Source organism: Neophocaena asiaeorientalis, unplaced genomic scaffold, assembly GCF_003031525.2.
Source record: "Neophocaena asiaeorientalis asiaeorientalis breed wild unplaced genomic scaffold, Neophocaena_asiaeorientalis_V1.1 scaffold875, whole genome shotgun sequence".
NCBI lineage: Eukaryota > Metazoa > Chordata > Mammalia > Artiodactyla > Phocoenidae > Neophocaena > Neophocaena asiaeorientalis.
In genome coordinates this window covers 9,126-24,597 of record NW_020173719.1, presented here as the reverse complement: position 1 = coordinate 24,597, position 15,472 = coordinate 9,126, and the positions used below count along the sequence as shown (strand labels likewise).

The 15,472-nt window shown below is 42.1% G+C and overlaps 1 non-coding gene across 1 annotated transcript; it reads left to right on the top strand.

Moving 5' to 3' along the window:
* The first annotated feature begins 7,916 nt into the window (after window positions 1-7,916).
* Window positions 7,917-7,989, top strand: TRNAV-CAC (transfer RNA valine (anticodon CAC)). The gene has a single exon. It is a non-coding gene; the product is annotated as a tRNA-Val (tRNA).
* The last annotated feature ends 7,483 nt before the right edge of the window (window positions 7,990-15,472 follow it).

Here is a 15,472-nt window from a genome sequence, read left to right as displayed (position 1 = left end):
TCCTTCTCCTTCGTCTCCCGCCTCTTTCCCTTCCGCGGCTGCTCCCTGCTCCGGTTCGGACTGAGCCTTCTGCTCCTCTCCCCCCTCTCTGGGAGGCGACATCTCTGCGGGCTTCACCTCTGCAAGGGAGGAAACCCAAAGAGAAAGATCAGGCCGTCGAGTGAGCCCGGCTCTGGGGAGGGCCTGCGTCCGAGGGGGGTCCTGCCGTTCGCTCCGCCCTGGGAAAGTACCTTTCCTGGAATCCGTTAAAGCGAGTGCCCCACCCGCCACTGACCTTTCGCTTCTTCCCGCTCCTCGTCTACCCCTAGCTTGAAGAAGCCGGCAATGGCTGCAGACGTGACGCCATAGGCATCGTGGCTGCTCTGCGGCTGACGCTCCATGTTCCGACTGCTGTCGAGGAGGCTGTGAGCTTCAGCGGAGGCTGCTCTGGATCTTCTGAGACCCCCGGCTCACGACTCAAAGCTAGAGCCGTGGCCCACGATCCAGCACGTTAAGGCTCCTCTGGCGGCTGGTCGAGTTTCAGAGAGTATGACGTCCGCTGTGGGTTTACCACAGCCTGTTGGGGGTTGGGTTAGCTGATGTGCGCATGCGGCAGGGCGTCGCCCGTCTAGGGGCCGTCTAAGGGGGCGCGGGCAGGGTGCGCAGGATGTTGCGCGCCGCCCAGGCGCTGGCAGGGAGCATGCGTGAGAGCAGAATTCCGGGTCCCAGGTTGCAACCTAGCTAAGTACTACGCACTTGGTCAGGCGCTTTCCCAGACCATGGGGCTGTGCCCGATTTGTGGAGGGTAAGAGAGAGACCTCACCCCAGCTCCATAGACCTTGGAGAAGCGTTTGGGGACTATCTCTTGACCGAGCCCTCCATATCCGGCAGCCAGTACCAAGAAGGGAACAGTAATCAAAGTAATACGGTCGCCCCTTGGTATCCGCGGGGGATTGGTTCCAGGACCCGCCTCGGATACCAAAATCGGCGGATGCTCGAGTCCCATAGTCGGCCCTCCGCATCTGCTGATGTGAAACCCATGGCTATGGAGGGCCGCCTGTATATTTATTGAACTTTTTAAAAAAACACCTGTGTTTAAGTGGACTTGCAAGTTCAAAAGCCGTGTATTTGAAGGGTCAGCCGTATTATTAGCTAGGAGTGTGCTTGCTCTGAATTTTTGCAATGAGGCTAAAGTTAGAGTCCACCATACTCCCCCAGGGTCTCTGGGAACTGGAGCTTGTTATGAGTATGCGGGGTGCTCAGATGCACTACAGGGGTACAAACCAACCTAGCACACCCCTTAAAAAAGTCCATGGCCTGTAGATTTTTAGTAATGAATCCACATCAGATTGCAGAAGTTGAAACCTGCACAGTGCTTAGAGCATCTGAGAATGCATAAAGTGCAAGGGCTCCTCTTTGACCTGGTTTTGACTATGGATAATGCAACTTCTGCGATGCATCTGGCTATAGACCTTCTTCAAAAGCCTACTTGTTCCCTGTCCTGGGCGAGTGCTGTGGACCTGGTCGAATTCCTCCCTTTCCTGCTGCTGCCTCCTCCCCTTTTCCTCTAAACCTCCCTTTTCTAGAAATATTTTCCTGAGCTCTTGCTGCGGAATAAATAAAATTTATTTATTGTCAAATACAGAGAGCCAGACCAGATTGAGGGCCCTGAGATTCTTCCTACAAGGAGTGTTTTGTGGATGCTTCAGGATGTGTTAATATTCTAAATATTAAGACTAGCTTCTAACAATGGACTCTATGCTTGACAATGTTTGTGAAGTATCTTAATTTTACCTGCACGACCACCATTCTCATTAACCCTATTTTATATCTGAAATTAAACTACGTTCATGGGCCCCAGTTGTATCATGGACCCTTAGTCACCTCATGTACTATGCCTAATAGATAACTACCCCCTGCCTCATGCTCCCAGAGAATGGGTAAGAGAACAGCTAAAATGTTGGGTTGGAGACTTCCCTGGTGGCGCAGTGGTTGAGAATCTGCCTGCCAATGCAGGGGACATGGGTTCGATCCCTAGTCCAGGAAGATCCCACATGCTGTGGAGCAACTAAGCCCATGAGCCACAACTACTGAGCCAACGTGCCACAACTACTGAAGCCCGCGTGCCTAGAGCCCATGCTCTGCAACAAGAGAAGCCACCGCAATGAGAATCCCACGCACCACAACAAAGAGTAGACCCCACTCACCACAACTAGAGAAAGGCCGCGTGCAGAAACGAAGACCCAACGCGGCCAAAAAATAAATTTTAAAAAAATGTTTGGTTGGCCAATTCACTCTCAAAAAGATGGTAAGAGATTACAATCTGACGGCCTCTGTCTTTGACCAAGATATTACCTTCTCAGGATAGCACTTCCTGGAGCCAAACTACTGACATCAGAAACCTTGCTTTCTCCCCACTTGCTACCTGGCTAACCTGAGTTACTTATTCTCCCTTAGCCTTAGTTTCCTTATCTCCAAAATCGAGATGACAACAGTACCTAATTCTTGGGGTTGTTGTGAGGATTAATGGAGATAATTTTTAAAATCTTTATAAGTGACCATACCATGTTGCCTCCCATTTCCTTCCATCTTTTTAGTAATTATTTTTCATGAGGGCCCAGGAGAGAAGATAAAGATGGTTATCATCTGAGTGTTGGCAATGAAGAGAGGATATTTTCTTGTGAAAATAATGTCCCTGCCATGTCTTCTTGTACCTATATGTGCTTCAAGCAATAAGCCTATGTTGACTGCTGCATGTAAAGGGCAGCAATGTGGGAAGGCCTGTGAAAGCCAACCTGGCCATTGTGCTGGAGGTTCTCACTATCTGGGGAGGCAAACTGGCCCACCTAGGAGTAGGAGGACCCACAGTATGGAGGCAGACCTCCAAGTCCCACACCTTACTTACTCTGTGACCCTGGGCAAGGTAGCTGACCTCTTAGAGCTTCAGGTGCCACATCTGTAGGATGGGGATCGTGATGGTACCTGCTGTACCGTGTTGTGAAATTTACCTGAAGGAATACAAATAAGGCCCATGGTGAGGGCTCAGATAACTTTAGCTGATGCTAGAGTTAAGGGGTCGGGACTGACTGCGGTCATTCTGCACAGGGGCCTGCACTGTGACTGAGGATGCTGGACACGGAGTGTCGCCCCTGCCCCTGAGTGGATATGAGAGTCTGTGGAGTGGCACAGAGCTGTGCTTGCTCAGGCTGGTGACACCATGTGGGTGCTCACTGTGCACCAGGGCCTGGCTAATCGATCTTATAGCCGTCCCCTGAGGAGGGGGCCGTCACTCTCCTTAGTTCCTAATGGAAGAAGTGGAGGCTCGGAGAGGTTCAGTGACTTTCCTAAGGTTACATAGGTCAGTGGAAGAGGGCCAGGATTCAAACCGTTGAAGAGACTTTGTTCTTAGCAGCCCGTGGTAGAGCAGGTTTGTTTTTTGTGGGTAGGGTGTTGTTTGTACATCACAGGATGGATCAGACACTGGCAGATGCTGTGCAGGTTGTGCTGGGAATCCCAGTTGAAAGAAGTAGCATGGTGTAAATCAACTATACTTAAAAAATATAAAAAGGTAGATGAGCAGCCCCAGGATGGATGAGTGCAAGCTTGTCTCAGGGAACCCCAACACAGCCAGGGTGGCCAGTCAAGTGCATGCAAAGTGTGGCCTTGAGAGGGAATTGAAGGGAGAACCTGAAGATAACACTGTAGTGGGTGAGAAGTAAAGTTTAAAAGGTGGATTGAGGTCAAAGTTATGGAAGGAGTCAGAATGCCAGCATCTGGGCATGGATAACTGTAATGGTTTTGGTCAGGGGGCAGTGATAATGAAAGTGGTGTCTTAGGATGTGGTGTAGAGGGGGAGAGTCTCTAATGTGGCACCCTACTCAGTTCATTGCAGTTGTTGGAGTGGGGTACATCGACCAGACATAGGGTTCCTGACTTGGAGGCCATGGTTGGCCATTGGGGAGATCATGAGTCTTTCTGAACTTGAATGTAAATTTTAAGAGTGTGTGCACCTTTCATCAGATAATCAAGGGGGTACATGATGACACTAACTATCTCCTCCCGAAACACAGAAGACCAGAGTTTTGAGTAAAGATGCCAGGCTTTAGAGTTGGAACACCTGAATCTGGTTTCAACGCACAGCACTGTTCTTCTAGTTCCCTTCTCATAGCAAGAACTTTGGCCCCATGTTCTTGTCACGTGACACTGAGCATGCCTGACATCTCTCTGAGCTTCCGTTCCCAATTGTAAAATAGAGTGACTATTATTACCTAGTACTACTAGCTAAAATAAAGATAATCATCTTACAAAATACTTTTCTTTTTTCTTTTTTTAAATTTCTTAGTCTCTGTCTACATTTCACTTAACATAATGCCCTCTAGATTCATCCATGTTGTGGCAGGATTTCCTTTTCTCCTGACTGAACAATAGCCCATTGTTTATGTACACCCGATCTTCTTTATCCATTCATCCATCAGTGGACACTCAGGTTGTTTGTATGTCTTGCTATTTACAGAATTCTTGTGAAGCGAGAATGAAGTATGGAAAGATACTTTATTAATTTTAACTGAGTAAAAATATAAGGGGTGACTTTTATTATTGTCATTAGTACTAAGGGATTTGGCTTTTTATTTTTTAAATACCATTTACCATGAAATTTTCAAACATACACAAAAGTATTCAGAATACAGTAATGCAATAATGAACCCCCATAGAAATCATCATCCAGATTCAATATCAGGATTTTGCTAAACTTGCTTCATCTATCCTGTTTTTTTTCTTCCCTCTCTCCTTTGTTCCCTCCCTTCCTTCTTTCTGTCCTTCTCTCTTCCTCCACTCCCCACTCACTCTCCTCTTCTTGCTGTGCTGATTTAAAAGAAACTCAACACAACATGTATTTTCATCCCTGTATCTTTATGTGTATGCCCTTTCTAAAAAATACAGACTTTTTTCCTACATAACCACAGTGCCATCCAGGCGCCTGAATGGTAATAATAATCTCTTGGTGCCATCACCCAGTCACTTGTATTCCGCATTCCCTGATTGCCTCAAAAATGACTTCTTACAGTTGGTTTTTATAGGGTATAAGTTTTTCTGTGTCTACACTGATAATGGAAAAGGAAAACTCGGGGGGGGGCACTTGCATATGTAATCCCAGCCTTAGAAAGGGGAGGAGGAAATTAAAGACAGCCCTGGATATATACTACTGCTGGTGGTTGTATGTGGCAATAAAAGTGATTCAGTGTGGGTTTTTTAAATAAATTTATTTTATTTATTTATTTTTGGCTGCATTGGCTCTTCGTTGCCACGCACGGTCTTTCTCTAGTTGCGGCGAGCAGGGTCTCCTCTTCGTTGAGGTGCGTGGGCTTCTCATTGCAGTGGCTTCTCTTGTTGTGGAGCACAGGCTCTAGGCACACGGGCTTCACTAGTTATGGCACTCAGGCTCAGTACTTGTGGCTCACGGGCTCTAGAGCACAGGCTCAGTAATTGTGGAGCACGGGCTTATTTGCTCTGCAGCATGTGGGATCTTCCCGGACGAGGGCTCGAACCCATGTCCCCTGCATTGGCAGGCGGATCCCTAACCACTGCGCGGCCAAGGGTAGCCCCACCTCAGATTCTAATTTTAATCCAGACTGAACAAACTGAAAGCTAACTGTATTAGCAAAGATGTTCCAAATGTAAAACAGTTTGTTATGTTATTAACAGAATTATTTACATGTATATTTACAAGCAGTCCTTTTGTACATAAGTTTTACTTTTAGTTAGTTGGAAAAAGATTTTTGACATTAGGTAAAAATATTACTAAAATAGGGCTGAGGTGGTACCACATTATAGTAAACTATTAGAAAAGTGATTCTCAAGGTGTATCAATAATAAAGCAGATGAAAACTTGAGTGACAAAGATCTAGTAAAATTTTCTAGTAGAAAAGTCAATGCAACTCATGCTATAAAACGAAAGTGGTAAAGTCATATAAATAAAGCAGAATACTGTCATAGGCTTTATTTTTTTAATAAATTTAAACCATAATTCAAAAAGAGTCATGTACCAAAATGTTCACTGCGGCTCTATTTACAATAGCCAGGACATGGAAGCAACCTAAGTGTCCATCAACAGATGAATGGGTAAAGAAGATGTGGCACATATATACAGTGGAATATTAGCCATAAAAAGAAACAAAATTGAGTTATTTGTAGTGAGGTGGATGGACCTAGAGTCTGTCATACAGAGTGAAGTAAGTCAGAAAGAGAAAAACAAATACCATATGCTTACACATATATATGGAATCTAAAAAAAAAAATGGTCATGAAGAACCTAGGGGCAAGATGGGAATAAAGACACCGACCTACTAGAGAATGGATTTGAGGACACGGGGAGCGGGAAGGGTAAGCTGGGACGAAGTGAGAGAGTGACATGGACACATATACACTATCAAACGTAAAATAGATAGCTAGTAGAAGCAGCTGCATAGTACAGGGAGATCAGCTCGGTTCTTTGTGACCACCTAGAGGGGTGGGATAGGGAGGGTGGGAGGGAGGGAGACGCAAGAGTTGGATAATCAGTCATTAAGGATATATTTTAAGACTTCACTGCTAAAGATATTCATGATCGTGATTCATATTTGAAACTCAAGTCACTGAGACACTAAATGTAAAACTAAATGAAAACTATAATATTCATATCTTAAGGATGCTGCATTTTGCAGTAATATGTATTTCTAGGCTAAGACTGTTTCCCTCAAGAAAAGTATCAATAGAATTTAAAGGATAAACTTCTAACCAGCTGGCAAAATTTACTTTTAACATTTCATTTATTTCAAAATTGATTTTATTGCAGCCAAAACAATGGAATTAACTGTACACAATAAACTATTATATATATACATATATATACATTTAAAATTTTGGGGAATAAAGTTTACTTTGGCAGAGAGTGTTAAACAAAATTAATGCTGCATACGTTAGTAACATAACTCCATATCCTTAATTCAGTAGAAGTGTGACATTTTCTTGCTTTCCTGTGTTCTGCTAAATCACCACAACCTAAACTGCTTTATAAAACGTATATGCTGAAATTTAATTTTACTGTTTTTGCTTACTCTCTGATTACAAACAAAACTTTTCATAAGGCTCTTCTAATTCTGGGTCCATCTCATCATCAGTATCATCCAAGTATGGATCAACAGCCCCCGATAAATTTGTTCACAGATATAGAGAACAAACTAGTGGTTACCAGTGGGAAGAGAGAGGGTGGGAGAGGCAAGATAGGGGTAGGGGATTAAGAGGTACAAACAATTATGTATAAAATAAATAAGCTACAAGGATATATTGTACAACACAGGGAATATAGCCAATGTTTTACAATAACTATAAATGTACTATAACCTTTAAAAATTGTGAATCACTATGTTGTAAACCTGTAACTTATGTAATATTATACAATAAAAGAGGTTAAAAAGTAAAATAAAAAAAAAGAAAAAGAAGTCAGGGTAAGGATAAAGTGCCAATTTTTTTAAATTAACATAAAACCTGAAACAGTAAAACTAGAAGAAAACATATGGGAAAAGTTTCTTGACATTGGTCATGGCAATGATTTTTTGGTCATGATGCCAAAAGCACAGACAACAAAAGTAAAAGTAGACAAATAAGACTGCATCAAACTAAAAAGCTTTCTGCACAGCAAAGGAAACAATTGCCAGAGTGAAATGGCAAGCTATGGAATGGGAGAAAATATTTGCAAACCATATATCTGATAAGAGGTTAATAACCAAATTACACAAGGAGCTTGAACAACTCAATAGCAAAACACAAAACAAAACATGACAACAAAGCACAAAATAATGCAATTGAAAAATGGGCAAAGGTGGGGGTGGAGGGATAGATTGGGAGTTTGGGATTGACATGTATATATTGCTAGATTTAAAACAGATAACCAGGGGACTTCCCTGGTGGTCCAGTGGGTAAGACTCCACGCTCACAATGTAGGGGGCCCAGGTTCGATCCCTGGTCAGGGAATTAGATCCCACATGCATGCCGCAACTAAGAAGTCCACCAGCTGCAACTAAGACCTGGCACAGCCAAAATAAATAAATAAATAAATAAATATTTTTTAAAAAGATAACCGGGACTTCCCTGGCGGTCCAGTGGTTAAGACTTTGCCTTCCGATGCAAGGGGTGCAGGTTTGATCCCTGGTCAGGGAGCTAAGATCCCACATGCTTTGCGGCCAAAAACCAAAACACAAAACAGAAACAGGGACCTTCCCTGGTGGCGCAGTGGTTGAGAGTCCGCCTGCCAATGCAGGGGACATGGGTTCAAGCTCTGGTCCGGAAGGATCCCACATGCCGTGGAGCAGCTAGGCCTGTGTGCCACAACTACTGAGCCCATGTGCCACAACTACTGAAGCTCGCACACCTAGAGCCCTTGCTCTGCAACAAAGAGAGGCCACTGCAGTGAGAGGCCTGTGCAGCGCAACAAAGAGTGGCCTCCGTTCACCACAACTAGAGAAGGCCCACATGCAGCAATGAAGACCCAATGCAGCCAAAAATAAATAAATATTTTTTTCAAAAAGAAGCAATTTTAACAAATTCAATAAAGACTTTAAAAATGGTCCACATCAAAAAAAAGTTTTTAATAAAATAAAATAGATAACCAACAAGGACCTACTGTATAGCCCAACAAGGTCCTACTGTATAGTGGCAGGGAACTCTGCTCAGTATTCTGTAATAACTTAAATGGGAAAAGAATTTGAAAAAGAATAGATACATGTATATGTATAACTGAATCACTTTGCTGTACACCTGAAACTAACACAACACTGTTAACTAACTATACTTCAGTATAAAATAGCAATTTAAAAAAATTTTTTAAATGGGCAAAGGTACATCAACTATACTTCAACAAAAGTTAATTAATTAATTAATTTTAAAATGGGCAAAGGATCTGAATAGATATTTCTCAAAAGAAGACATACAAATGGCCAACAGGTATATGAAAAGGTGCTCACCATCACTAATCATCAGGGAAATGCAAATCAAAACCACAATGAGATATCACCTCACACCTGTTAGAATGGCTATTATCAAAAACACAAGAGGTAACAAGTATTGGTGAGGATATGGAGAAAAGGGAATCCATGTACACTGTTGGTGGGAATGTAAATTGATACAATCATTATGGAAAACAGTATGAAGGTTTCTCAAGAAAATTAAAAATAGAACTAGCCTATGATCCAGCAGTCTCCCTTCTGGCTATATAACCAAAGGAAATGAAATTGAACCCAGAGGACATTATGCTAAGTGAAATAAGCCAGACACAGAAAGACAAATACTGTGTGATCTCACTAACATGTGTAATCTAAAAGAGTTCAAAGTCATAGAAGAATAGAGTAGCATGGTGGTTGCCAGGAGTTGGGGTTTTGGGAAAATGGGGCAATGTTGGTCAAAGGGCACAAAGGTTCAATTAGGCAAGATGAATAAGTTCTGGAGATCTAAAATACAGCACGATGACTACAGTTAACACTTCTGGACTGATACCTGAAATGTGCTAAGAGGGTAGATCTTAAGTATTCTTACCACAAAAAGGGGGAGAGGGGCAACTATGTGAGGTGCCAGATATGTTAATTAGCTTGATTGTGGCTATCATTTCACAATGTAAATATATATCAAAATAGCAAGTTGTACACATTGAATATAATTTTTGTCAATTATACAATAAAACTGAAAAAAATAAAGGAAAATAAAATAGACACAGAAATAGAGGAGAGGGAAGAAGAAAATGATACATAGCACCAGGTAGGGACATTTAAAAGAACAACATTTATTATAATAATAGGAACAATACCTAACCATTATAGAGAGAGCTTAGGAAGGCTTTTTTCTCCTCTCCTACTTTAACTTTCATTCTCCACCCTTCCCAACTCCCAACAAAGAATTTTCACTTACATATCCTGTTATCATCTCAAACCAAAAATGTCTGTTCACCATTCAAGAAGCAATAGTTGAGCGCCAACTTAGTGTCAGGCACTGCGAATTCTCTGATGAATCAAACAGGGCTTCTTTCTTCCATGAGTTCAGACTAGTAGGGAATAAAAACATAAAGACAAGTAAATTCCAGTAGGTACATTACCGAATACAAATTCGTGTGCACCATGCACAGTGAGGCCAAACACTACCGAAAGTCAGAATTTGGAGCAGAGAAAGGTTTATTGCAGGGCCATGGAAGGAGATATGATTGGTTCATGCCAAAAAAAAAACCCCAAACTCCCTGATGCGGTTCAGGAAAGCATTTTTTAAAGGCCAGATGAGGGAGGGGGGTGTCACAGGGTATGTGATCAGCTGGTGCACAATTCTGTGATTGGTTGATGGTGAGGTAACAGGGCGCTGTCACACAGGGGTTAACATTATCAATCCTCAGGCTCCAGTAGGCCTGGGGACTATGGGGACTATGCGGACTATGCGGTCAGGGTCATCAAGTAGTTAACATCATCCATTCTGTGGGGGTTTTAGCATCTGTAAAACAACTCAGGAAATGTACACCAGATACTGTTAACTATGTACTTCAGAGAGGAGCTAATGCAGAGGATATGGGGGAAGGCCTCCTGCTCCGTTACAGGTATTAGGTGCTTGATCACGTCTGTTCCAAGTCGGGAGATGGAAGGGAGAGTGGGAGACCAGGACACCTTGTGAAAGAACCTGAGGAAGAATGAGAATGTTGAGGGAGTAGGATTTATAAGAGGTTGTTGCGGATGGATTGAATTAAAGGATGAAGATGCGCACAAGGAAGGTAGAAAATGCTTAACTGGGACCGTTCAGAAGCGGGATGAGAGATGAAGCGAACTCTGAAGGCAGGTGGGCTCCTCAGAGAGAAGGTGCGGCCGCATCACTCACCTCCTCCCGGTCTTCCGGTTCCTCAGGAGACTCTCCGAGTCTAAGCTGAACAGGAGACCGTGTCCTTTCTCAGCCCCGTATTTGAAATAACTGAAGGGAAGGGCAATGGGATACAGGACATATTTCACGGAGGCCATTTCAACAATACAGTGAATTCATCTTGTGTCTGGGGTATGTGTGTATATGTATATACGTATACACACATACACACACTACATATATATTATATAATATGGGTGTGTACTGTGTCATATATCTCTATGTATATATGTGTATAATACAGGAATGGCTCAAATCAAAGTACATATTTTTAAAATCTCCCCTGAATTAAAAAATATAAATGGAATGGGGAGAAAAGTACAAAGTAATGAAAATATTTCCTACGGAAATGACAATATGTTTATATTACAGTTGCGATATTTAGCATAAAGAATACAGGAGGCTGAGTTATGTTTTAATTCTGATAAACAACAAATATATTTCTGGATAAGAATGTCCCATGCAATATTCGAGACATACTTATATTAAAACATTGTTTGTTGTTTATTTAAAATTCAAATATAAGTCAGGGTCCTGCATTTTATCTGCCAATGCAAGTTTATTTCCTATTCTTCAAAATCAACAAGATTAAAATGTTGATGCAGTTTTAAAATTTCAAATTTCTACACATTTGTTCTTTTATGTAATACTTCATTTTAGTCATAAAGTGATAATTGGCATTATGAAAATACAAGGACTTCATAAAAGTCCAAAATAAAAAGAACAAATCTACTCACATCTGATGAAGATGAAATAATCAGGGTTGATGATATTGATGTACCGTCCCACCTACATCCCTATACACACAAGGATGAAGAAGAGATGGTGAATGGGGGCGTGTGTGCAGCAGGAGAATCTAATAAGACTGGAATCATACCACATACACTTAAAATATAGAGTATTATGTGTAAATTTTACTTCATTTAACAGAATAAAAAGAAACAAAGGAGACTGAAAAAAACTGCTGAACTTCAGGAAAATGTTCTTGACCACATGAGGGACAAAAGGGGATTCATAAAATCCCCTTTTTCTTCTCCAGGGTACTCTGACCTTCCCAGCCTGTTACCTTGTCCCCTGAGGCATAATGTTTCTTAATACTCTCCAAGGGGCCTCCCTGGTGGTGCAGTGGTTAAGAATCTGCCTGCCAATGCAGGGGACACAGGTTCGATCCCTGGTCTGGGAAGATCCCACATGCCGCAGAGCAACTAAGCCTGTGCACCACAAATACTGAGCCTGTGCGCCACAACTACTGAAGCCCGCGCGCCTAGAGCCCATGCTCCACAACAAGAGAAGCCACCGCAATGAGAAGCCCGCGCACTGCAACAAAGAGAAGCCCCCACTCGCCGCAACTTAAGAAAGCCATTGCACAGCAACGAAGATCCAATGCAGCCAAAAATAAATAAATGAATAAATTTATTTGAAAAAAAGACTCTCCCAAGATGCATGCTTATCACTAATAACAGCTACAAAATTTGTCAGCAAGTATGACTAGGACAAGTGGGACCTGGTTCATTACCATGGGACTTCCTGTCCTGGACACTCATGATGTCTTAGTCCACAGTGGTCAGAAATTTGAGATCAGAGCTAGGTAACCAGAGTGAAGGATCAAGTTAGAGAAACTCACAGGCAGGGATGGAGGGGAGAGACCAAGGCATGTATGGGAGCGGGACTTATAATGAGAAACAACAGGGCAGAACAGTGGCATCCTATGATTGTTAGCTTTAGGTGTGCTTTCAATTACATTCTTCTGCTCCAGAAAATGAAAATTGTTTAATGTTATTAGCTTCTCAGGCAGAGGCTGCAAATTGGCAGCTGAAGACTGAGTCTATTCCACAGACCTGTTTTAGATAGGCAGCATGCTTTTCAATAAAACATATTTCAGTTAGTTGCCAACATTTAAAGAATGGAAGGTTTCATATAAACATTTTGATTTGGGGCCAGTCTTGAAAAACTGGGAAAATCTGGCAGTCCTGGTCCAACATTCCTGCCCAGCAACACTGAGCTGGAGCTGAGTACTGGCCACCTTCTTTGGAAGAGACATATTCTTCCCCAATTTGCCAGTCCCCACGCTCCTTGCTAATAAATTATCGGCCTGCCTTTGTCAGCATTGGTTTGTAACCCTGATCATTTAAAAACATTTTTTTATTATTCAGAATAATAGCAGAGAGAATCTTAGGATAAACTCCATGTACTCCTCACGCGGTATCAACAATTATCCATCACCAACGTTGTTTCATCAACACCCTAACCAGTTCTCCAACACACTTGCTTCTGCCCCTTGATTATTTAGATGCAAATCTAGACATCATCTCATCTGTAAATATTTCAGTGTGTGTCTCTTAAAGAACCAGAATGTGTGATTCCTAATCAGGCCTCTTTCCATTATGCCAAATATGCCACAGGTAATACACCGTGATGATAAGGATATATTATGGAGTAACAGTAGTGAACATTTCTGAGGGCTTCTTCTGTGGCTAGACATTGTGCTACATACTTGTGTATGTTATGTCATGAAAGAAGATTTAATGACTTGTTATAGATCTCCCAGATGTCTTTGATTTCCATTTTAGTTTTTTTTCATTGTAAAATATAAGTAACTTATGTTTTCTGGGTTTTTTTTAATAGGAAGGTTTTTTTAATATTTATTTTATTTACTTATTTGGTTGCATTGGGTCTTAGTTGCGGCAGGCAGGCTCCTTAGTTGCGGCTCGAGGGCTCCTTAGTTGTGGCATGCGAACTCTTAGTTGAGGCATGCATGTGGGATCTAGTTCCCGGACCAGGGATCGAACCCAAGCCCCCTGCATTGGGAGCGTGGAGTCTTAACCACTGCGCCACCAGGGAAGTCCCTAAGTAAATTATGTTTTAAGTTCATTGTCCACCAAATTTAAGGATGCTTAGGCTCAATTTTTGGGATAGCTAGAGAAAGTGCTCAAAATTTGGTGATATCCGAGAGTCAACTTAGATATATATGCCTTTTAGTAGAAATATTTCCAACATTTCACTACTGCAACTCTCAGGCAATTATGTCATCAATGGTCTGTCAATCTGGTACTATGGTTTGAGTGAAAGAGACAATTTTCTGGTAGCATTTCATAGATTGCTAGAATCTAGCAGATCGATTGGACAGAAAGCATAGTTGGACAGGCTACATTTCAGAGGATTATGCTTATGTTACTCAGATCTGATTCTAATTTTTAAAACACATGTAGTGGGGCTTCCCTGGTGGTGCAGTGGTTGAGAGTCCGCCTGCCGATGCAGGGGACACGGGTTCATGCCCCGGTCCGGGAAGATCCCACATGCCGCGGAGCGACTGGGCCCGTGAGCCATGGCCGCTGAGCCTGCGCGTCCGGTGCCTGTGCTCCGCAACGGGAGAGGCCACAACAGTGAGAGGCCCACATACCGCAAATAAATAAATAAATAAATAAATAAAAAACATGTAGTGAATGTAGAGAAAAGGGAATCCTCGTTCACTGCTGGTGGGAATGTAAATCGGTGCAGCCGCTATAGAAAACAGTATGGATATTCCTCCAAAAATTAAAAATAGAACTACCATATGACCCAGCAGTTTTACTCCTGGGTATTTATCCAAAGAAAGCAAAAACACTAATTAGGAGAGATATATGCACCCCTAAGTTCATTGCAGCATTATTCACAATAGTCAAGATATGGAAGCAACCTAAATGCCCATCAATAGATGAATAGATAAAGAAGATGTGGTATATATACACAATGGGACATTACTCAGCCATAAAAAAGAATGAAATCTTGCCATGTGCAACAACATGGATGAACTTAGAAGGTGTTATGCTAAGTGAAATAAGTCAGACAGTAAGACGAATACTGTATGATTTCATTTATATGTGGAATCTAAAAAGAAATGAACAAACAGAACAGAGTTATAGATACAGAGAACAGGTGGTTGCCAGATTTTATGTTACTTATAAATTATCCATATATATATTTAATTGTATACAGAGACTAAAAGAAGTAGTTCAGTTCTTTTTTTTTTTTTTTCCTTTAGGAAATCATGTTTCTGGTGGTAATAGGGAATTCCCAGAAGCTGGGGTTTACATATCCCAGTTTCCACTCACAGAGACCCAAAGTTCAAAACTTATTCTCCAAACATGGAAAAGGCAACAAAACACACAACTTAAGAATACCTAGGACAAAGGTGTTTAAGTCCTGAAGCAGGTTTTAGAATGGTTGCCTCCACAATTTTTTCAGGTTTACTGACCTATATTCTGGCTTCAGTCACACACATGCATCTTGTAAGCTCCTTTCTGAAGGGAGAAAACCACAAATATTCAGTGTTTGGAGTTGAAGGTGAAATGAAATACACCATGTTTTGTTCGTGCTTGCTTTTTTTTAATCTTAGTTCCCGGACCAGGGATTGAACCCGCACCCCCTGCAGTGGAAGCCTGGAGTCTTAACCACTGGACCGCCAGGGAAGTCCCCATACTTGCTTTTAAATACCTATCCGACGGACTTCCCTGGTGGCGCAGTGGTTAAGAATCCGCCTGCCAATGCAGTGGACACAGGCTTGATCCCTGGTCCGGGAAGATCCCACATAACA